Source organism: Bos grunniens, chromosome X (genome assembly GCF_055505025.1).
Source record: "Bos grunniens cultivar Pamir isolate PY7600 chromosome X, Bosgru_T2T1.0, whole genome shotgun sequence".
Taxonomy (NCBI): Eukaryota; Metazoa; Chordata; class Mammalia; order Artiodactyla; family Bovidae; genus Bos; species Bos grunniens.
In genome coordinates this window covers 773,492-796,604 of record NC_141194.1, presented here as the reverse complement: position 1 = coordinate 796,604, position 23,113 = coordinate 773,492, and the positions used below count along the sequence as shown (strand labels likewise).

The window sequence follows — 23,113 nt, the reverse complement described above, 5'->3', positions numbered from 1 at the left end:
TCAGAACCAAAAGAGGTCGCCAGGCACTCAGGTTCGCCTGCAAGAGGAAGTCTCTTGGCTTAGCACAGTTTTTTTTTTTTTTTTTTTTAAATAAAAATCGTCAGGCGTTGTTTGGTCTAGGATTCACCGCAGGTCAGTGCTGGCCGCACCGTAGGGCCGGCGACCTCCCCTCCTGGTCTGCAGGGTCTGGTGTGCGTCTGCAAGCTGCAGACCTTCTCGGAGAGGCTGCGTGTCCCCGAAGCAGTCGCCGCGGGGGCCGGCACGAGCCACCACGAGGTCCCAGCCGTGGGCCGCACCCCGCTCCCCGCCCCTGCACCCCGCCCCCGGGGCAGGGCGCGCGCTGATAGGAGGGGCCCCGGCGGGCTTGGACGCCAGGAGACTGCATTCCGTCAGACGGTTATACAGGAAATTTCAAAACGGGTTTCTTCTGCACCGACCCTGGGTCTCCTCGGAGGCCGCCCGGAGCCGGCGAGGGGATACCTTTCGAGGCTCTGAATCCGGCGAGGGTGCAAGCCCGCGCGCAATGTGCGCGCCCGACAGGGCGGCGATGCTGGAGTCCGCGCCACGCCCTGACACCCACCCCGGGCTCCTTCGGGGGCGGCGGGACGGCGGCTTCCTGACGCCAGGCTCGGTCTGACGCCCGGCTGCCGCGCGTTCGGATCCAGCCCCGGGCTGCGTCTGCACCGCGGACGCGCATCGGCCTTTCCAGGTGCGTCCAGTTTCCGCTTTTACGCGCGTTGTGTGGAACCCGGGGCGCCGCCCGGGAAGGGACTTACGGGGGTGAGAGCCTGGGAAGGAGGGCTGCGTGCGTCCTCCTCTCTCGGGGGTGGGGGGCGTGGACAAGACAGGAAAAGCTTCAGACAGGGCCTTGGTGCGCGCTCAGTCAGTGGTGTCCGACTCTCTGCGACCCCACGGACAGCAGCCGCCAGGCCCCTCCTGTCCGTGGAGATTCTCCAGGCAAGAATAGGAGTGGATTGCCATGCCTGTCTCCAGGGGATCTTCCCGACCCAGGGATCGAACCCGGGTCTGCTGCGGCTCCTGCATTGCAGGTGCGACCGCTTGGCGGGGAGATGGTTTGAACACAGTCTACTGGTGCAAACTTCAGGAAAACTCACCTGGGAAGAGCAGATGAGCGCTGAAGGTGGCCAGGCACGACTAGGGGACGGAGACAGGGCCGGGTGGGGTGGGGGTGGGGGCCTCCTGGGTCGGGGAGGGTTCCAGCCACTGGGGGGCCCCCGTGAGCCCTGAGATCACCTCACTGGCCCCGATTCACCCAGAAACTGCGAATCCAGACTGTAGCCCACCTGGCTCCGCTGTCCACGGAATCTCCTAGGCAGGAATACTGGAGTGGGTTGCTGTTTCCTTCTCCAGGCAAATCTTTCCCACCTGGGGATCGAACCCCGCAGTCTCTTGTGTCTCCTGCCTTGGCAGGCAGGTTCTTTCCTTGGAAAGCTGTATTTTATAAACCACCCCCAGTTTGGGGAGCAGTGAAGCCCCACGTGCACACTGGTCTCCGCCCTGGGAATTCCTGGCGGTGCAAACCGGGAGTCTGTGCGCTTAGGGTCACGCCTGGCGAGGAGGCATTAACGCAGCGTAATGGTTCTGATTCCAAACCAAGGAGGTTTTTTTTTTTTTTTTTTTCCCCTCCCCTTCTTCTTCTCTGCTCTCTGTTAGGTTGTCGTGTGTCTTCTGCGTGGGGGTCAGAAGGGGCCCCCCTACCCCGCTCCCGGGGCAGGAGCGCAGAGGAACCGGGGCCAGGCGGGGCCCGCGCGCTCCGTCAGCCCCTTTAGAAGTGCGGTGAGTGGTTGGGTTGGAATGGGCACCTGGGCCGAACGTGAGCGCGGACTTTCCTTTTTAAAACACCTCCAGGAGCTGAAAGAATCGCAGTTTCGTTTTCGGGAGCGGTGGGGGGCGGCGGTGAGGGGGAGCCTTGCGTTGCCATGGCCAGGGTTCGCGGCCGGAGGGGGCGCACCCCCTGTATGTGGTCCCCGCATCCTGGAGACCCCTGCTCGCTCTAGGAGGAGGAACCGGGCCGTGGGACGAGTCTGGAGGCTGGGCCGACCCTCCGGACATCAGCCGTGGTTTCTGAAACATCCCCACTCAGCTGAACGGACACAGGCGGGCGAAGGGGCAATACCACCCCTGAGAGGTCACCTGGGACCCCCTCCAAACCTATTGAGGCCTGTGTTCTCATCTTAGGGATGAAGGCGGGAAGGCCGGGAGTGATGGGTTAGTAACAGGGATTGGGGGGGTGGGCCGTTGGGAGTTCCCCAGGGTGCCCCTCCTCGCTGGCCCAGCCTCTCTGTCCCTCCCTCCATGGGTGTGTCCACCACCTGGGCTCCTGCCCAAGGGCCCTTTCCTGTCTGGGAGGAGTCAGGAGTGGACAAGACACCAGGAATCCCATGCCCCTCTGGTACCTTATCCTGGTCCCTGACTGTGGGAAATTGTCCAGGCCCCCCATCTGCTCCCCCAGGAGATGACCCATGCCCACCACAGACCCTCCTCAGGGCCAACACCACATCTCAGGGAGCCTTGACCCAGCAGATGAGCACACACATGGCCTGCAGGGTGGTGTCCCCTGGAACGTCCCCTGGGGTCAGCGCTGGGAGCCCCCGGGGAGAGTCCTGCAGCCGTGTCCACCACCCGCTCCTGGCTGGACAGACGGACACGTGGATGCAGGGTCTGCCTTCTCTTAGGGAAAGCCATGCTTTGACAGGCAACTGGTGACCGGGTTTGCTTTTGAGCCTGGCAGGGAACTCAGGGCTTTGCTGGTGGCTCCACAGTAAAGGTTCTGCCTGCCATTGCAGGAGACACAGGAGATGTGGGTTCGATCCCTGGGTCTGGAAGATGAGTAGATGCTAGGCAGATAGACAAGCAGATTGCAAATAAATTAGATAGATGATTCATAGATGGTAGACAGATTGACAACTGAGAGTTGGATAGACAGACAAGGAGGTGAATTTTTTGATTTGTAGACAGATACAGAGATAATAAATGACAGAGATAGATGCATAGACGATAGACTGACAGACAGAGGGATTAAAAAAAAAATAGTAGATGAATCTGCCTACCAATGCATGAGACTTGGATGCAATCTCTGGGTCAGGAAGATCCCCTGGAGGAGGGAATGGCAACCCACTCCAGTATGCTTGCCTGGAGAATTCCAAAGACAGAGCAGCCTGGGGGGCTACATACAGTCCATGGGGTCACCAAGAGTCAGACATGATCGAAGTGACTTAGCATTCATGCACACATAGATAGGTAAACATATATAGCACGCACATAAAGAAAAATATAGATAAATGATGGATGATAGATGGATAAATAGATGATAGTTTGGGTGACTGATGGAGGATAGATGGATAGATAGAAGACAGAGAGAGGTATAAATGATAGGTAAGTATGGAGACAGATAGATGGCGGGATAGAGAGATGGATGGATGGATTGATAGATGGATAGATGTACAGATAGATAGATGGATAGATGGATGGATGGATGGATAGATGGATGGATGGTTGGATGGATAGATGGATAGATGGATGGATGGATGAATGGATGGAGGGATAGATGGATGGATGGATGGAGGGATAGATGGATGGATGGATAGATGGATGGATGGATGAATGGATGGAGGGATAGATGGATGGATGGATGGAGGGATAGATGGATGGATGGATGGATGGATGGATAGATGGATGGATGGATAGATGGATGGACGGATGGATGGACGGATGGATGGATAGATGGCTAGCTGGCTAGATCAATGGATAGATGGATAGATGGATGGATGGATGGATGGATAGGTGGATGGATGGATGGATAGATGGATGGATGGATGGATGGATGGATGGATGGATAGATGGATAGATGGCTGGCTGGCTAGATCAATGGATAGATGGATAGATGGATGGATGGATGGATAGGTGGATGGATGGATGGATAGATGGCTGGCTGGCTGGCTGGATAGATGGATAGATGGATGGATGGATGGATGGGTGGATGGACAGATAGATGGATAGATGGATGGAAGGATGGATAGATGGATGGATAGAAGGATGGATGGATGGATGGATAGATGTCTGGCTGGCTAGATGGATGGATAGATGGATAGATGGATGGATGGGTGGATGGATGGATAGATGGCTGGCTGGCTAGATGGATGGATAGATGGATGGATGGATGGATGGATGGGTGGAGGGATGGATGGATAGATGGCTGGCTGGCTGGCTGGATAGATGGATAGATGGATGGATGGATGGATGGATAGATGGGTGGGTAGATGGATGGATAGATGGGTGGATGGATGATGGATAGATGGCTGGCTGGCTGGCTGGATGGGTGGATAGATAGATGGATGGGTGGATGGATGGATAGATGGATGCATGGATGGATAGAAGGATGGATAGATGGGTGGATGGATAGATAGAAGGATGGATAGATGGATGGATGGATAGATGGCTGGCTGGCTAGATCAATGGATAGATGGATAGAAGGATGGATGGATGGATAGATGGATGGATGGATAGAGGATGGATGTGTGGACGGATAGATGGCTGGATGGATAGATGTACGGATAGATGGATAGATGATGGATAGATGGATAGGTGTACAGATAGATGGATAGATGGATGGATAGATGGATAGATATAGATGATAGGATGTAGGAATGGAGATGTATATAGAGAGAGCGATAGATGAAAGCAAGGTAGGTACAGAGATCCTGAGATAGACGGCTCTTGTGGTTAGACAGGGTTTCTCTACTCACACCACTGATACTGGCCTTTTAGATGGGATAATTCTTGGCCCTGCTCTGCACTGTAGGCTATTAAACAGTATCTCTGGTCTTCACCGACCAGAGGCCTCTAGCATCCCCGGAGATCGTCACCTGCAAAATTGTCCCCAGACATCAGCAAAGCCTCCTCTGGGGGGCAGAATCACCCCCCCCCCCGCCCCAGTTCATGACCACCAGGGAAAGGACAAGGAAGTGGTGGAGGGACGAGTGCAGCCACGGGGCTCGAGGAGAAGCAAGACCACCTCACATCTCCCTACCGCCCCGCCCGCCCCAGGTCTCAGGGTGGCAACCCACCGCTTCAGGGCCTGCTGGGCCACTTTCTGCCATGTCTCAAGCTTAGCCACATGCTCCTGTTTCTGTAATACAATAATGAAATGGGAGAAGACCCTGTGCTATGCTGAGATCACGGGTACGGGATACACGAGCACGCTTTGGGCGGGGCAATGTGTTACTGAAAGAGGGTGTGGAATCTGGCTGCTGGCTGTTTAAAAGCCAATAGACGGGCCAGGCTGGTGGAAAGGAAAGTTTGCTTTATTTCAGATGCTGGCAACTGGCTGGGGGTGGGGGGTGGGGGGTGGCGGAGAGTGGTGGACATCTGTCCAGAGGCCGACTACCCACCCCCACCACCACCACCCCCGCTCCAACAAGCAAGGGGTGAGAGCTTTTATAGACAGAAGGAGGGAGCACTATATGCTGAAACAGAACAGTCATCCTGAACAGTCACCTTCACATCGGACATCAGTGATCTCACCAGCGTCATCTTGGTTGTTTAAGCTACAGTTCGTCTTCAGTTCCAGGGATGCACTTGTTTCCATTTCTTTGTGACCAACTCTCGGGACAGTGGCAGCTCACGTCCTCGGTACAATCTGGTCATCATGTAGTTATCCTCTCTACCTGATGTTCTAGTATGTATAAGACAGCTCACAGGATATGGCTCAGAATATAGAGTCCTTGAGAAAGAGGTAAAGGTCCCTGTCTATGTTTAATGACTCAGTTCAGTTCACTCGCTCACTCACGTTCAACTCTTTGCGACCCCATGGACTGCAGCACGCCAGGCCTCCTTGTCCTTCACCAACTCCCGGAGCTTACTCAAACCCATATCCATCAAGTCGATGATGCCATCCAAGCATCTCATCCTCTGTCGTCGCCTTCTCCTCCTGCCTTCAGTCTTTCCCAGCATCAGGGTCTTTTCCAATGAGTCTCAGTTCTTCGAATCCAGTGGTCAAAGTATTGGAGTTTCAGCTTCAACATCAGTTCTTCCGATGAACACTCAGGACTGATCTACTTTAGGATGGACTGGTTGGATCTCCTTGCAGTCCAAGGGACTCTCGAGAGTCTTCTCCAACACCACGGTTCCAAAGTGTCAATTCTTCGGGGCTCAGCTTTCTCCAGCTTAAAGACTACATTATTATTATTTAGTCTCCTTTGACTATTTTCCTTTGTTTCTGCATCTCCTACTTCTCTGATTAAAAGGCAGGCAGATGACATGGGGGTGGTGGGCAATGACCATAGCATCCTGCTCCGTTCCAAATGGACCAAGATTTAGACCCCATTGTCCACACAAACCAGTCCATCCCAAAGGAAATCACTCCTGAATATTCACTGGAAGGACTGATACTGAAGCTGAAACTCCAGTCCTTTGGCCACCTGATGCAAAGAACTGGCTCATTGGAAAAGACCCTGATGCAGGGAAAGATGGAAGGTGGGAGGAGAAGGGGGCGACAGAGGATGAGATGGTTGGATGGCATCACCGGCTCAATCGACATGAGTTTGAGTAAACTCAGGGAGTTGGTGATGGACAGGGAGGCCTGGTGTGCTGCAGTCCACGGGGTCGCAAAGAGTCAGACACGACTGAGTGACTGAACTGAACTGAACTGTCCATACAAAGAGCCCCAGCGTGCGCCCTTTGCATCTTCGCCATACCATGGGATTACCCACTCAAGGATGAACCAAGCATGGGCTCCAACAAGTGGCATTGTTACTGAAAAAACGGGAAGTGTAGGAAGCGTCTTTTGTAATATCCTGTGCTATAAAGGGAACGGAGGGAGTGGGCGGATTAGGAGACGTGCATCCCAGCCTCCCGGCCAGTCACCGCCATGGGCCAGGCCCATCAGCCAGGGTTGCGGGCTCCTCCGAGTTACCCTGCAGCTGGAGGCATGGGTCTCCAAGTGTTTATCTCACAGGCACCTGAGCAGTCGGAGCAGGGCTGGACCAGCAGGCCGGCAGGTGGATGGAGTAGAAGCAGAGACAACTCCTCAGTCACAGCCACCGAGAATGAATGGGCGGGAAGCATGTGTGGGCTGCGGCCTTGTAAACGAGGGGCCAGAATCAGTCAGCGTGGGCTCAGCTGACGTTTGTTGGATGATGGATGGATGGGTGGATGGATGGATGGATGGACGGATGGATGGGCAGATATGTCGGTGGATAAATGGACGGATGGATAGTTGGGTGGACGAGCAGATGGGTAAGTGGATCGATGGATGAATGGGTGGGTGGGTGGGTGAGTGGATGGATGAATGGATGGATGGATGATAGATGGATGGGTGGGTTATGGATGGATGCATGATGGATGGATAGATGAATAGGTGGATGGATGGATAGATGGATGGGTGGATGGATGGATAGATGGATGGGTGGGTGATGGATGGATGGATGGATGATGGATGGATAGATGAATAAGTGGATGGATGGATAGATGGATGGGTGGATGGATGGATAGATGGATGGGTGGGTGATGGATGGATGGATGGGTGGATGGATGGATAGATGGATGGGTGGGTGATGGATGGATGGATGGGTGGATGGATGATGCATGGATGGATGATAGATGGATGGATGGATAGGTGGATGATGGATGGATAGATGAATAGGTGGATGGTTGGGTGAGTGAATGGATGGATGGGTGGATGGATGATGGATGGATGAATGGATGGATGGGTGGGTAGATGGATGGATGGATGGTTGGGTGAGTGACTGGATGGATGGGTGGATGGATGGATACTTTGTTGGACTGATGGATGGATGAGTGGGTGAATTGTGATGGATAGATGAATGAATGAATGTATGGACAGCAAAACAAAAGAGGAGGCTGGTTCCCAGTCAGTTCCTTTGAATTAGCTTCCTGGGACAGTCATAACAAACGAGCACATACTGAGTGGATTAAAACACCATAATTTTTTCCTCTGACATTTTGTAGGCCAGAACTCCACAGTCAAAGTTTCTACAGAGCGGTGCTCCCTCTAATGGCTCCAAGGGAGGGTCCTTCCTGCCTCTTCCAGTTTCTCGGGGCTCCAGGTGTCCCGGGCTTGTGGCCGCCTCCCTCCAGCCTCGGCTTCCATCTTTGCACAGACGTCTTCTGTCTGTGTGTTTCTGCATCAATCTGTGCGTCTTCTGTTTTCACAAGGACACCGGTCACACCGGCTTAGGATCCACCCTAATGGGCTAACGTTAACTTATATCTTAATCACATCTTCATAGACTGTCTTTCCACATAAGGCCACATTCGCAGGCACCAGGGTTGAATACATCTTAATAAATTCTCCTTGAAGTCTTGCTGTCTTCATCCTAGTCAGAGGGAGAGAGAAGGTGCTCTGGAGAAGTCGCGACCTGGGACCTTGCCCAAATGCCCCCACTCTGAGCCCCTCACTTGCTCACAGAACCCTGCTGCAAAGCACAAGAACAAGTTCCATAAGAACAGTATCGCCTAAAAGGGTCGTTTTAAAGACTGAGGAAGATCCACCTGTCTGTTCAACACTGGTGGCAAGCAAGTCCTTGATTGATTTCATGCTCAGGGGTTCATCCCGCATCTTGCAGGATTCTCTGTAGGGCTGTCATTGTAGGTGTTCAGGTGGATTCCTGGAACTGTCATGATGTCCCTCTGAGAATGTTGTTGACATCCCTTTACACATGGGGAGACTGAGGCAGCAAGTGACTCTGTTACCTTCTCAAAGTCATCCAGCCAGCTGATGGTCTACACTGCCTTATTATTACGGCGATGATGATAATGGTGATGGTGGTGGTGATAATGATGGGTGGTGGTGATGATGGTGATTGATTGATGGTGATAATGATGGTGATTGATTGATGGTGATGATGGTGTGGTGATAGTAATGGTGATGGTGGTGGTGATAATGATGGTGATTGATTGATGGTGATTGATTGATGGTGATGATGGTGGTGGTGATAATGATGGTGATTGATTGATGGTGATTGGTTGATGGTGATAATGATGGTGATTGATTGATGGTGATGATGGTGGTGGTGATAATGATGGTGATTGATTGATGGTGATAATGATGGTGATTGATTGATGGTGATTGATGGTGATAATGATGGTGATTGATTGATGGTGATGATGGTGGTGATTGATTTATGGTGATGATGGTGGTGGTGATAATAATGGTGGTGGTGATAATGGTGGTGATTGATGGTGGTAGTGGTGACGCTAATAATGGTGATGGTGGTGGTGATGGTGGTGGCGATAATGATGGTGATTGATGGTGATGATGATAAGGACTGCTTGGTGCACGGGGAATCTGAACCCTCTCTCTGACGGCTGTTCTTGATGCTAAAATACGAGCCCACGTGGAGATGGTGGAAGTGTTCTAGAACTAGGCGGGAGCGGAGCTGGCAGCACGCGGTGAATGCCCTGAACGCCAGTGGAGCCCGTGCTTTCAAACCGTGAGCTGTACCTCTGTTTTAAAAAGAGAGAGGAAAGAGGCAGCTGCCGGCCGCCACACCCCCACGCTTGACTTCCTCATCCCGGGCTATAAACACTGTCTGCCCGAGCGTTTGCTGAGCCTGGCCGGCTCCTGCAGGTTCTGAGTCACGCTCACAGGAAGCCAATGGCGCGGGTGTTGCTGAGGTCCCGCCACCACAAGCTGCCTGTCCCCGCCACGGGTGGCCGATTTCCTTTCCAAGCTCAGCTCCCTTCTAAATAAACACCGCCGTCGCCATTTCTAAACAGCCATGCAAATGATGGACGGCCAGGTCTGGGCACCAGAGCGGGACCGGGGCTGCTGGCTTTGTACAGCCTCCCTCCCGTCTGTGGCTTTCTTTTAAAATTAATATTCCTTTATTTATTTGCTGCACTAGGTCTTAACTGTAGCATATGGGAGCTTTCCCTGAAACACGAGGGCTCTAGTTCCCCAGCCAAGGATTGCACCCAGGCCCCCTGCAGTGGGAGCATGGAGTCTTAGCCACAGAACCACCAGGGGAGTCCCCCTGGTTCAGACCACGAGGTGCCTTACAACCGAGCTGATCTGTGAAAACATAACTCTTTGTCCACGTTTTTTGTCCTTGTTTAGTCACTCTGCCGTGTCCGACTCTTTTGCGACCCCATGGACTGTAACCGGCCAGGCTCCTCTGTCCATGGGATTCTCCAGGCAAGAATCCTGGAGTGGGTTGCCATTTCCTCCTCCACTGTCCACGTTGATTAAAATGGACCATGCAAGAGAGAGGATGGGGAACCAGACAGGATACCAGGGACCTGAGAGGCTGATAGAGACAGGAGTGAAGGGTAGGGCTCAGGAAGCTTACTGAAGAGCAGAGAAGATAGATGGACATGGACGAATAGAAAGATGGATAGGTGGATGGATGAATGGGTGAAGAGAGATGGTGGATGGATGGATAGATACATACTTGATGGATGGACAGATAGACAGATGGATGAAAAGACAGATGGGTAGGTGCATGGATAGATTACAGATAGATGATAGGTGGATATAGATACTAGATGATACTTAGATGGATGAGTGATGCTCAATGATAGATGATAATGGATGGGTGGATGATAGATGATGATAGATAGATATGGATGGATAGGAAGACGGATAGATGGATGGATGATGGTTAAATGATAGATCATAATAGATGGATGGATGGATGGATGGATGGATGGGAGATAGATGATGGGTCTTTAGATACGTAGATGATTCCTAGATGGATGAGTGATGGTTAAATGATACATGTTAGCAGGTAGATGGATGGGTGAATGGATGGGAGATAGATGATAGGTCTTCAGATACTTAGATGATTCCTACACGGATGAGTGACAGGTAGATGATCAGTGATGATGGATACATGCATAAGTCGATGAAGTCTCTCGAGCTAGGTCAGGATGTCTCAGACTCACCACTATTGACACCTGGGGATGCACGACTCTCTGATGTGGTGAGTCCGGCACCCCACGGCATCCCTGGTCTCCACCCAGCACGTGCCAGGACACCCTTCTGGAGGTGATGACAACCAGAAACAGCTACACACACCGCTGAGTGTCCCCAGTGGGTGGGGGCGGCCTGATCACCCAAGGTAGAAAGCCCTTGACCGCTGCAGGGCCCAGTTTAAATAGCTGCAGCTGGTGGACAGACCGCCCATGGTTTTGAGGGACGCTGATACTTGAGACAGCGGCCAGAACATCAGTGTTAGCTGGCTGGCGTCCAGTGCAGTGTGACCAAGGGCCGCCCTTGACTCTTGGCCCAAAGCTGCTTCTGCGTGTCCAGCTGGGGCTCCGTCGTGAGGATGGATCTGTAGACAGGCCCCAATCCTCTGGGAAGCTGTGAAGGCCGGAGGGGAAGACCACAGGGCCACCCGTAGCATCACGGAGTGGGCCATCACGGTCTGGCCTCACCGTGAGAAGGTGTGTGCGTCTGTCTGGTGAGGCCACTGGGAGTCTGCTTCTTCCCACAGATTGAGATACACCCCTAGCTGTGTTTCTGACCATGGCCACCCCGTGACCTAATGACTAAACCTCAATTTCCTCTTCCATCAAACGAGAAAAACACCACTTTCTCATCACAATGATGCTGCACTTAAAAAAAAAGAGAGCTTCTATAAATATAAAACTACATAGGCGAGAGGTGTCCACCAGCAAAACGGGTCTAACTGGCTCTTGAGAGGGTGTCCTTATCTCTCCCGAGCCTCAGTCTAGAAATCCATTCAATGGGTATATCAGCAGTCCTTGGTCTTTAACGTTAAACCGGCTCTGTGACTCCGTCACGGGACGTGGGGTAAATTAAGGACACGTTGGTTGTGGGCTCAGTGATGATTTTCTGGTCTTGAGGATTGGTGGGCTCCCAACATTGCCCCGTTGGGTCTCTAGATGAGAGACAGAATATCCTGGGACTTCTCAGTCTCTGTGATCACAGGAGTTGTTTCCTTATAATATATACACTATTGGCTCTGATTCTCTGGAGAATGCTAATGTGCTGTGGTGTGCTCAGTCACTCAGTCATCTTCGACTCTGTGCAACCCCATGGACTGTAGCCCTCCAGGCTCCTCTGTCCATGGGATTCTCCAGGTGAGAATACTGGAGTGGGTGGGTTGCCATGCCCTCCTCCAAGGGATCTTCCTGACCCAGGGATAGAACCCTGCATTGGCAGGTGGATTTTTTTACCAGGGAAGCCTCAAAGCTAACACAAGTATTAAAAGGATGGATGATTAGATAGATAGATCCATATTTATTTATAGATGATAGATAGATAGATCATGAATGGTTGAATGGGGAAGAATAGAAACACAAGATAGATGATAGATACATGATAGATGGATGTATATACTTATCTATGGATTAACTAGATACATAGATACATAGAGATGATTAAGGAAAATGCCTAAGAGTGTGGAAGATCAGTCGTGCCCAACTCTTTGTGACCCCACGGAGTGCAGCATGCCAGGCTTCGCTGTCCTTCACCATCCCCCAGAGTTTGTTCAAACTCATGTTCATGGTGGATCGTGATAAGTCCCAGTTCTGCTGGGTAGACCAGTAGTCTGGAGGCCCACGGAAACAATGACTTTGTAGGTTGCATCTGAAGTCTGTCTGGAGGCAGAATACAATCTTCCTTGGAGGACCTCAGTTTCTTTTCTCCAAAAGCTTTCAGCTGATTAGACGAGGCCCACCCATATTATGACAGGTCATTTGTTTTGCTCAGAGTTCAATGCTTTAAATGTGAATCATGGCTTTAAAAAAAAACATCTGCACAGCAATATCTAGACAGGTAACTGACCACATATACAGATATTGTATGGAGAAGGAAATGGTGACCCACTCCAGTGTTCTTGCCTGGAGAACCCCACGGACAGAGGAGCCTGCTGGGCTACAGTCCATGGGGTCACAAAGAGTCAGACATGACTGAGTGTGCACGCGCACACACACACACACACGGATACTGTAGACAAAATTCACTGTAGTGGTTTGATAGCAGCTCGCCTGGACTAAGTCAGGTCCCCAAGGCCTGACTTAAAAGACTAAGTCAGGTCCCCAAGGCCTGACTTAAGGCTGACCCTGCCTATCATGGCCTGGCCTGGCTCCCAAGGACCCGATCAGCTCCCTCAAGTCTCCACTGTGCCCTACATCGGGCCCCCGGACCTGATCACACCCCTTGGTTTCTGTGACCAGCCCCTTAGTCCTCACACTGGGGCCCCTGGGGTCTCGGCCACTCCCCCAACACTCCCTGTATCCACTCCTGTGGGTGTCTACACTCGAAAGGCGTATCCACTGTCCCAGGGAACCACGTGTGTCCAGAGAATGGAAGCAGCCAGGACTCCAGCGTGATGCTCCTGAGTCCCTGGGATGCGGTGATATGCCTCAGCTTCTAGTCACCATGGCAACCACGGAGCAGGGAATCTCTCAAGAGTCCTTGGGGATCTGGGGTGGGCAGGAACCGCCCCCCTACCCCTTCATCCAACAGACCTCTTGCCTTGCCAAGAGCGTGAGCCTGTTTCTCCTCCCTGGATGGCAAACCTCCAGGCTCATCCTACAGGGGCTAAGAGCATGAGAGAACGTGTTTTCTTCTCTCGTACGAGTCTTTGTGTGGACGTGTTTTTTTTTTCCTTTCTTTATCCTCCCCAAATTAAAAAAAAAAAAAGAAAATGACATATTTGTTTATTTGTGGCTGTGCTGGGTGTTCATTTGCTGTGCGTGGGCTTTCTCTAGTTGCAGCGGGAAGGGGCTTCTCTCTGGTTATGGTGCAGGCTTCTCATCACGGGGGCTTTTCTTGTTGCAAAGCCCAGGCTCTAGAACACGGGATCAGTAGCTTCGGTGCACGGGCTTAGCCGCCCCGGACAGGGGATTGAACCCGTGTCCCCTGCACTGGCAGGCAGAGTCTTCACCACCAGCCCACCAGGGAAGTCCAGTTCCCTCGACTTTTATTGAGACCTAAGTGATCAGAACACTGTGTTGAGTGCAAAGTCTGCGGCATGGCAGTGTGGTTACCACTACGTGGAGCAGGGTTTAAGAAGGAAAAACAAAGATGCTTTGGTTAGTATCGATCAGCATATATTTCTGTTACGAAGTTTAGAAATGCACCCTAACTCTCTCAGTCCTGTCCGACTCTTTGTGACCCCATGGACTGTAGCCCTGCAAGGCTCCTCTGTCCATGGGGATTTCTCCAGGCAGATATACTGTCGTGGGTTGCTGTTTCCTCCTGCAGGGGATCTTTCCAACCCAGGGATCAAATTCAGGTCTCCTGCATTGCAGGCAGATGCTTTCCCGTCTGAACCATTTATTTTTTTCCCCCTAATCTAAGCGAGCAGATTCTGAATGCTGTGGTCAGAGCCCAAGTGGAGACATCTTTTGTTATGTCTTCGGAGATTCAGCAGATGTATCAGGACAGACAGAGTCAATTTTTTTTTTTGATTCCCCACCACAGTGGGAAACCCAGGGTCCTTGGTCGTCAGTGCCCCGAGGTGTTACGTGATGTTTGTCATGCCCTTCACGGAAAGATAAACATCTGCTTCCTACGATCTTATCACCTTCTCAAGCATCAGCCCCTGGTCTCCTGTTGTCACCCAGGAAACCCAGCCCTTCTCCACCCAGGGGCCCTGCCTCTGGGTTGCTGGAGATGGGGCCTCAGATTCGAAGTGTGCAGAGCACAAGTGTTCAGTGGCTTGTAGCCCACAGCGCAGCTGAATGGTCAGAGCACAGAGAAAGTTCTCGTGTTCATTCACTCGGCGGGAAAGCAGCAGAATGACCTGATGCCTAGTCCGTCACACATCTTGCCGACCTGGGAACGCCAAAATACTGCTGACTTAGACGTGGGACCGTTAGGGGCTGAAATGGGCACCTCGGAAGTTCAGCTGGGGAACGTCATCACCCCCAAGACCTCAAAATATGACCCCCCCTCTTTTTTTTTTTTTTGAAATAAGGTCCTTACAGAGGACAGTCTTTTAAGATCCTTTTTGCAGCAGAGTCCTCTGAGGTGTGGTCCCTAATCCAAGGATCCTCCAGGCAGCTGAGTGGTAAAGAAGCCGCCTGCCCATGCAGGAGATGGGGGTTCAAGCCCCGGGTCGGGAAGATCCCCTGGAGGAGGACATGGCAACCCACTCCAGCATTCTTGCCTGGAGAATTCCATGGAAAGAGGAGCCAGGGGGCTACAGTCCACAGGGTCGCAGAATAGTCACACATAACAGAGCAGCTGAGAATGCATGTATGCACCACAAGGGTCAGAGACCATGAAAGCCAGTACACGGAGTGTCATTCACCCCAGATTTCCTTAGCTACGTCCGGACACGGCAGACATAATGATAATGTCCACGCAGTTCCCAAACGGAGCATCTCCTGGGCCTCCAGCAAACCTCACACATTCCAAAGGATGAGACGCATTCGGGACACACAGTCTGACCCTCATGGAATTAGGCTGCAAGCCAGCAACTAAAACAGGGCCAACGATCCTTCAAGGGCTGGACGATTCCAAATAACCCGAGGGTGAGAGAAGGAATCGTGAGAGAAACAGATGAGATTTTTCACGAATGACACGGTGAGCAGAATAAGCTGAGGTTGCGTATTCAGTGGTGTCTAACTCTTTGCAACCCTGTGGACTGTAGCCCCGCCGGCCTCCTCTGCCCATGGCATTCTCCAGGCAAGAATACCGGAGTGGGTTGCCATGTCCTCCTCCGTGGGGTCTTTCTGAACCAGGGCTCGAACCCCCATCTCCTGCATGGGCAGGCGGATTCTTTACTGACTGAGCCATCAGGGAAACCCGTGACAATCTCTAAGTCTGCCCATGGTCCTGCCAATGGCATTATTTCATTCTTTTTCATGGCTGAGTAATATTCCACTCTGAATGTGTAGCACTCTGCAACTACTCCTGTGTCAATGAACATTTAGGTTGCTTCCATGTCTTGACTGTTTTGTAAACTCATTCATATTATTTTTTTAAGTTCTACATACATACAAAAATAATGTATTTGTCTTTCTCTGAATCATTTCACTTAGCACAAGAGGGGTGGTGTCCTTGAGTCTTTTCGTGGGGACGGAATAGATGTAGCATCATATTTACCATCTGAGCTGCCAGGGAAGCCCCCTACGACTCAGATTTCCTTGCGAAAAATGCCCACAAAGTCACGCTTCCTCATTTTAATGTTTTTAACATTTCAACACGCAGTTACAATGCCATAGGAATGAACCGTGAAGCAGGAAATGGCAATGCACTCCAGTATTCTTGTTTGAGCTGAGCAGATACAAACCATTATGTACATGATGGGCCATTAACAATGTCCTACTCTATAGCGTGGGGACTATATTCAATACCCTGTCATAAACCACAGTGGAAAAGCATATGAACAAGAATGTATCCATGTGTATCAATGAGTCACTTTGTTGCACAACAGAAATTAACACAACATTGTAAATCAAGTATACTTCAAAAAAATGAATAAATAAATAATAAACAATAAGGATAATAATATAAATAATATAATAATAAATAATAAAGAAATTAATAGAAGCTTAACTGACATACTAGCTGCATATGTGTCTATGTGTGTGTGTGTGACTCAGTCGTGTCCGACTCTTTCGTGACCCTGTGGACTGTAGCCTGCCAGGCTCCTCTGTCCATGGGATTCTCCAGGCAAGAATATTGGAGTGGGTTGCCATTTCCTCCTCCAGGGGATCTTCCCAACCCAGGGATGGAACCCAGGTCTCTTGTGTCTCCTGCATTGGCACATGGGTTCTTTACCACTGAGTCTCCTGGGAAGCCAGGTACAGGGTTTTATAAACCTTTAGCTGTGCAAATCTTCCTTTTCATTAAATGCATTGGAAGATCTGTACCGGGATTCACCTCCTCCAGGCAATAAATAACATCCAATACATTGTTTTAAACAAAGGAAATCAACCCTGAATATTCTCTGGAAGGACTGATGTTGAAGCTGAAGTTCCAATGTTTTGGCCACCTCGTGCGAAGAGCTGACTCACTGGAAAAGACTCTGGTGCTGGGAGGGATCGGGGGCAGGAGGAGAAGGGGACGACAGAGGATGAGATGGCTGGATGGCATCACCGACTCGATGGACGTGAGTTTGAGTGAAGTCCGGGAGTTGGTGATGGACATGGAGGCCTGGCGTGCTGTGGTCCACGGGGTCGCAAAGAGTCAGACACGACTGGGCGACTGAACAGCAACAAAACTATTGTGTATGAGGCTGCACAATATATTTATGCTGCTCTGATCAGTTTTCACCCGAGGACCACTCACTCGGAGGAAAGCTTTTAGCACGTCGGCCCTGTGCTGCTACAGGAAGTAAAAACCATCTCGATGTGTCGATGCTAACACCTGTTTTTTGTCGTCTTGAGTTGGACGAGGTGATAAAAAATGTGCCAAGGTAGATTTGGACGACGTTAAATTTAGACTCTGCAAAAATGATCAAAATGAAAGACAAGTTCGCAGAGAGCAAGCAGTAAAGTGAACTTTAAGAAAAAGATTTAAAGGAAAAAGGACAGGAATATTGCGACATTTTTCCAATCGTTTTTTGAAAGTTTTTTTTTATATGGACCATTTTTAAAAGCTTTATTGAATTTGTTCCAGTCTTGCTTTTGTTTTAATGTTTTGGGTTTTTTTGGCCGAAAGTCACGTGGGATCCGAGCTCCCAGACCGGGGGATGGAACCTGTATCACCTCGGAAGGCGAGGTCTGAACCGCTGGACACCAGGGACATCCCTCCGCAGTCTTTATACATACAGCTTCTCCACGGGCTGTTTCAATGAATCATGGAGCGTATTTCACCAGAAAGAGTTAGCCCGCCCTGAAAACCCTCACAAAGGTCAACCAGCAGTTGTACCTTTAAATGGCGTGTGGTTCACGGCGTGTCGGGAAAGCACATGCCTCCTTTGAAACTTAACGTGTTAGCTGTCAACCTTGAAAGTCTTTTCTCGTGCACAGAGAAAGTTATTATTGCTCGTGTCCCCTGCGGGCTGCTACAAAGGACCATGAACTGGGTCAGGGAGGAGGGAAGGGAGCTTAAAACCACAGGCATCCGTCAAACTCATCTTCGCAGAGGCAGAGGGACGGGGCGGGCTGGGGAGGGGGCCTGGGATGTCTCCGCAGGAGCATAAAGAAATCCACTCTGTTCTCAGCGTGCTCCTGGGGGTCTCTTTCCACCCACCGCACACCTGGAAAGCGCTTTGTTTTCCCAAGTCCGGAAGCGAAAGACGGACAGAAACTCAGAGACACGGGAAACCCTGCAGGTCCCGGCCAGTCACGCTGCCGATGGCTCGCAGGCCTGACACTTCGTGCTTGTTGGGAGTCATCTCCCGACACAGACAGAGCTGGGCCCAGGCCCGGACACTCCGGGGATGGTCTCACACCCTGGCACGCTGTTCTGTGGTCACCGGAGAAGGTCAAGGTTAGAAAAGTCCCTGCCTTGGATTTTCTTGGACTTTCCCCACACACGGGACGTGGATTTCATCTCTGGTCGTGGCAGGAGCAGAAGGGGACGACAGAGGATGAGATGGTTGGATGGCATTACCGACTCCATTCAGTAAACTCTGGCAGTTGGTCATGGACACGGAAGCCTGGCGTGCTGCAGACCATGGGGTCACAAAGAGTCAGACACGACCAAGCACCTAACAGTCTTGCCTCTGCACCACTTAGAAGGACCCTGAGGTGACTGCAGGCGACCTGGGCTACCCATGGTCATCTCCCAGCCCAGGGCAGCCCCAACAACAAGGGTTAGGTAGCCACGTGGAGTCTCCATGCTCTGCATAGGACACCAAAAGCTCACACCAGAATCAGTGTAGAAATTTCCTTTTTTTCCCCCCTACCCAATCTAAGAAGCTTTTTTATATTTTAGCTTGATGATTTTTTTTATCTTATGTGATTTGATTTTGCTTCAGATTCTTTTACATTACACATTATTACAAGACACTGAATGTAATTCCTTGGGCAGGAACTCAGTGTTTATCTGCTTTATATGTGGTGGCTGCTGCTGCTGCTAAGTCGATTCAGTCGTGTCCGACTCTGTGAGACCCCACAGACGGCAGCCCACCAGGCTCCCCTGTTCCTGGGATTCTCCAGGCAAGAACACTGGAGTGGGTTGCCATTTCCTCCTCCAATGCATGAAAGTGAAAAGTGAAAGTGAAGTCGCTCAGTCGTGTCCGACTCTTAGCGACCCCATGGACTGCAGCCTACCAGGCTCCTCCGTCCATGGGATTTTCCAGGCAAGACTACTGGAGTGAGTTGCCACTGGGTCCGTCTGCTAATCCCAAACTCCTGATTTATTCCCCCTCTTGGCTTTCCTGGTGGCTCAGTGGTAAAGAATATGCCTGCCAGTGCAGGAGACATGCATTTGATCCGTGGGTCAGGAAGATCCCCTGGAGGAGGCCATGGCACCCCACTCCAGGATCCTTGCCTGGAAATCCCATGGAGAGAGGAGCCTGGAGGGCTACCATCCACGGGGTCACAAAGAGTCAGACACGAGCGAGCGACTAACACTTTTGCTTTCTTTCACTTCAGCTACTAAACAATAACACCAAATGCATATTTTACCTTATTGAAAATATTTTTCGTGTTACTTTATCTCACTTTATTTTGTTTTTAAGTGCGATGTTTAAGAACAGATTTCTAAGTGCGTAATACAAAACCGTTCTCAGTGGGCACAATGGCTCAGGCAGGTCGGACCGCCTGTGAGTGTGATCACACAGGATCCGTGTTTTTGTGAGTTTCTCTCACTGGGCATCACGTCCTGAGGGTTCCTCTCTGTTGCTGCCTGTGTCACAGTGTCCTTCCTTTTTCACGGTTGTATAATATTCCACGGTACAGATGGCCCTCACTCTGTGTAAATCTATTCCTCATACAATTAAAAATAGAGCTACCGTATGATCTAGCCATCCCAGGTCTGGATCTATGTTGTTGCCATCGTTCAGTCGCTACGTTGCGTCCGACTCTTTGTGACCCCATGAACTGCAGCACGCCAGGCCTCCCTGTCCATCACCAACTGCCAGAGTCCATCCAAACCCATGTCCATCGAGTCGGTGATGCCATCCAACCATCTCATCCTCTGTCCTCCTCTTCTCCTCCTGCCCCCAATCCCTCCCAGAATCAGGGTCTTTTCAAATGAGTCAGTTCTTCGCATCAAGTGGCCAAAGGATTGGAGTTTCAGCTTCAGCATCAGTCCTTCCAATGAACACCCAGGACTGATCTCCTTTAGGATGCACTGGTTGGATCTCCCTGCAGTCCAAGGGACTCTCAAGAGTCTTCTCCAACACCACAGTTCAAAAGCATCAATTCTTTGGCACTCAGCTTTCTTCGTATGATTTCCTAAATAGTTCCTAATTAGCAGCTTTTCCAAAACAAACTAATATTAAATATATTCCAATGAAACCTCATTTCAAGTTACTACAGTTTCTCATCATCAACTAGCAAGTTTTAGGAAGTGATTCCTGAATCTGTTTCGGTGAGACTTACTTTGTTTTACCCTTGTTTTTAAAAGAGGTACTATGAAAATGCGTAAAATCCCCTCTGGTGACCTGATCCAGTGCCACTGGCTCCCCCCCTACCCTGTCCCCCTGCAGGGACCCCACCGTGAAAAAGAGGAAGCTTTTCCATCGCAAAGGGTTCTGCCCCCGGGCAGAGTTTCGTAACGTTTGCGCATTTAATTAAAGCGTTCAGCTGACAGATTACCGTTAAAAGGAGGCCCACTGTGTCCCCAGAAGGTTGCGGACCCTGTCGGTTGAAGGGCTGGTGGGCGGACGGGCGGTAGGGTCCCCAGAAGACGCAGGAAAGCTGTCCTTCGGCCCCATTTCTGTGATCTGGCGTCTGTGATCTGGCATCTGTGATCTGGGCTTTCCCCCTCTGAAGGGGGCCGGGAGGGTCTCCCCACCGCCCGGCTCAAGTCTGCTCACCTAGGACGGCCACCCTCCTTGCAGCCACGTGAGTCACGGGACCCGGGATGGGGCAGGGGGACCACGAAGGGGACAGTGTCTCCCACGGAGGCCTGGGGACACAAAGTGTCCATTTTAACGACGTTTATTAATGGGGTTCCCAGGGGGCGCTACTGGTAAAGAACCCGGCTGCCAACGCAGGAGATATAAGAGACGCTGGGGCGATCCCTGGGTCGGGAATATGCCCTGGAGGAGGGCATGGCAACCCATTCCAGTATTCTTGCCTGGTGGGCTACGGGCCATGGGGTCGCAAAGACTCACGCACGACCGATTTTGTGCCGAGAGGGCTCACATCACATCAGCTCTTCTCAAGACTGTGTGAGTGTAACGCGGGCACCCCAGAGCCATAAGGGTTACTCATGGGGTTTGCAGAGAGAGGACAAAGGATGTGAACGGGTTATGAGATGGGGGCTCTAATGATGCCTAAGGCGTACGGGGAAACATCCCCCATCCTTCCACACCCTAAGGTGCTCTTGTCATGCCTGGCTGAGATGGAAACAGTGGCTCTGAGTTGAGAAATCTGCCTAAGATCCAGAGGCAGGGAGGGGAGAAGGTGGGCGCCCATGGCTGAGGGCACATGGCTACCGTGGTGTCCAAGCCTTGGTCAAAGGAGGAGATGAGGGCTCTGTGGACTTCTGTCTTCCCACTGGAAGGGCGGGGCACACTGGCTCCTGGTGGATGAGTCATAACGGTTTTGGTGGGAAACGATAGAAACTTGGCTCATGAGAAGCAGAGGTCAATGCAGAAACCGACTAGCTGGGTCATCAGAAATGTCGGGGCAGCTTCAGGAATGGCTTGATCCAGGGGCTGAAGTCATCATTTATGCCCTGTCCGTTCCTGTATTCTCTGAGCAGGGGGACACCAGGGGACTGGATACAGGTCAGTGCAGGGGACATGAGGGGCCTGGACGCCAGGTCAGTGCAGGGGACACAAGGGGCCTGGACACCAAGTCAGTGCAGGGGACACGAGGGGCCTGGACACCAAGTCAGGGCAGGGGACACGAGGGGCCTGGACGCCAGGTCAGTGCAGGGGACACGAGGAGACTGGACGCCAGGTCACTTCAGGGGACACGAGGGGCCTGGACGCCAGGTCAGGGCAGGGGACACGAGGGGCCTGGACGCCAGGTCAGGGCAGGGGACACGAGGGGCCTGGACAGGGGCTCAGTGCAGGGCACACAGGGGCCTGGATGCCAGGTCAGGGCAGGGAACACGAGGGGCCTGGACATCAGGTCACCTCAGGGGACACAAGGGGCCTGGACGCCAGGTCACCTCAGGGGACACGAAGGGCCTGGACATCAGGTCACCTCAGGGGACACGAGGGGCCTGGATGCCAGGTCACCTCAGGGGACACGAGGGGCCTGGACAGCAGGTCCCATTCAGCAGGAGACACGAGGTGATGGCTGAGTAGCTTGTCCAGAGCCCCAGCCCCGGGGCCGGTCCCCATCCCCAGCGTCCCTCCATCTGTTGCTCCCCATGCATTTCTCTGCCCTCTGCCTGTGAGATCACAGAGAGCATCCAGCATCCCTCGACCTCTCACCGGCTCCCTCCCTGCGTTCCGTCATTACCACACCCTCGTGTCCGGCTCTGAACTCAGCACAGAGCTGACCATGTCCCACACCAGGCCCTTCACCCCTCTGCACCTCAGGGTCCCCAGAGAGCCCCGTGGACAGAGGTGCATGGCTGGCTGCAGTCCACAGGGAGGCAAGGAGTCGGACACGACTGAAGTGACTTAGCACGCACACCCATAGGACGATGCCCCCTAAACACCAGACGATGTGGCCCGAGGGCTCCAGGAACCGGGGCCCGACCCTTCATGCTCTTCCCTCTGGGACGCAGGGTCAGGAAGGAGTCATCTGTGACCTTCGCAAAGAAGGGAATGAGAACCGTAGCCACCGGCCAGCTCTCCTGGTCCACGGAGGCATCTGGGAACGTGCTTCGTGTGAACAGTGAGGACGCCCAGGCCATCTCTTCCTTCTGTTCAAGTCCTGGCGGGCATTCAAGGAGCCTCGGGGACCGCAGACCCAGACACGTGGGTGGGCGGTCAGCTCGAGACACCCGGCACTGACCGAAGGGGTGCGGACGATGGAATCAAGGGAGGGACGGTCTCCAAATGAGGGGTGAACAGGGAGCCAGGGAGTTCGCGGGGCAGCAGGTCAGTGAGATACAGCAAAGCAC

At 52.0% G+C, this 23,113-nt stretch overlaps 1 protein-coding gene across 2 annotated transcripts in view; it reads left to right on the top strand.

Annotated features, from left to right (window-relative positions):
* Positions 1-391: 391 nt before the first annotated feature.
* The window catches only part of P2RY8 (P2Y receptor family member 8), a 49,094-nt gene continuing 26,372 nt past the window's right edge, over positions 392-23,113 (top strand). Inside the window, exon 1 of one of the 2 annotated variants that reach the window (XM_086386051.1) lies at positions 392-709. The gene's annotated coding sequence lies outside the window, so the exon portion shown is untranslated. The remainder of the gene's footprint in view (positions 710-23,113) is intronic. The other variant, XM_086386050.1, reaches the window with a different exon arrangement.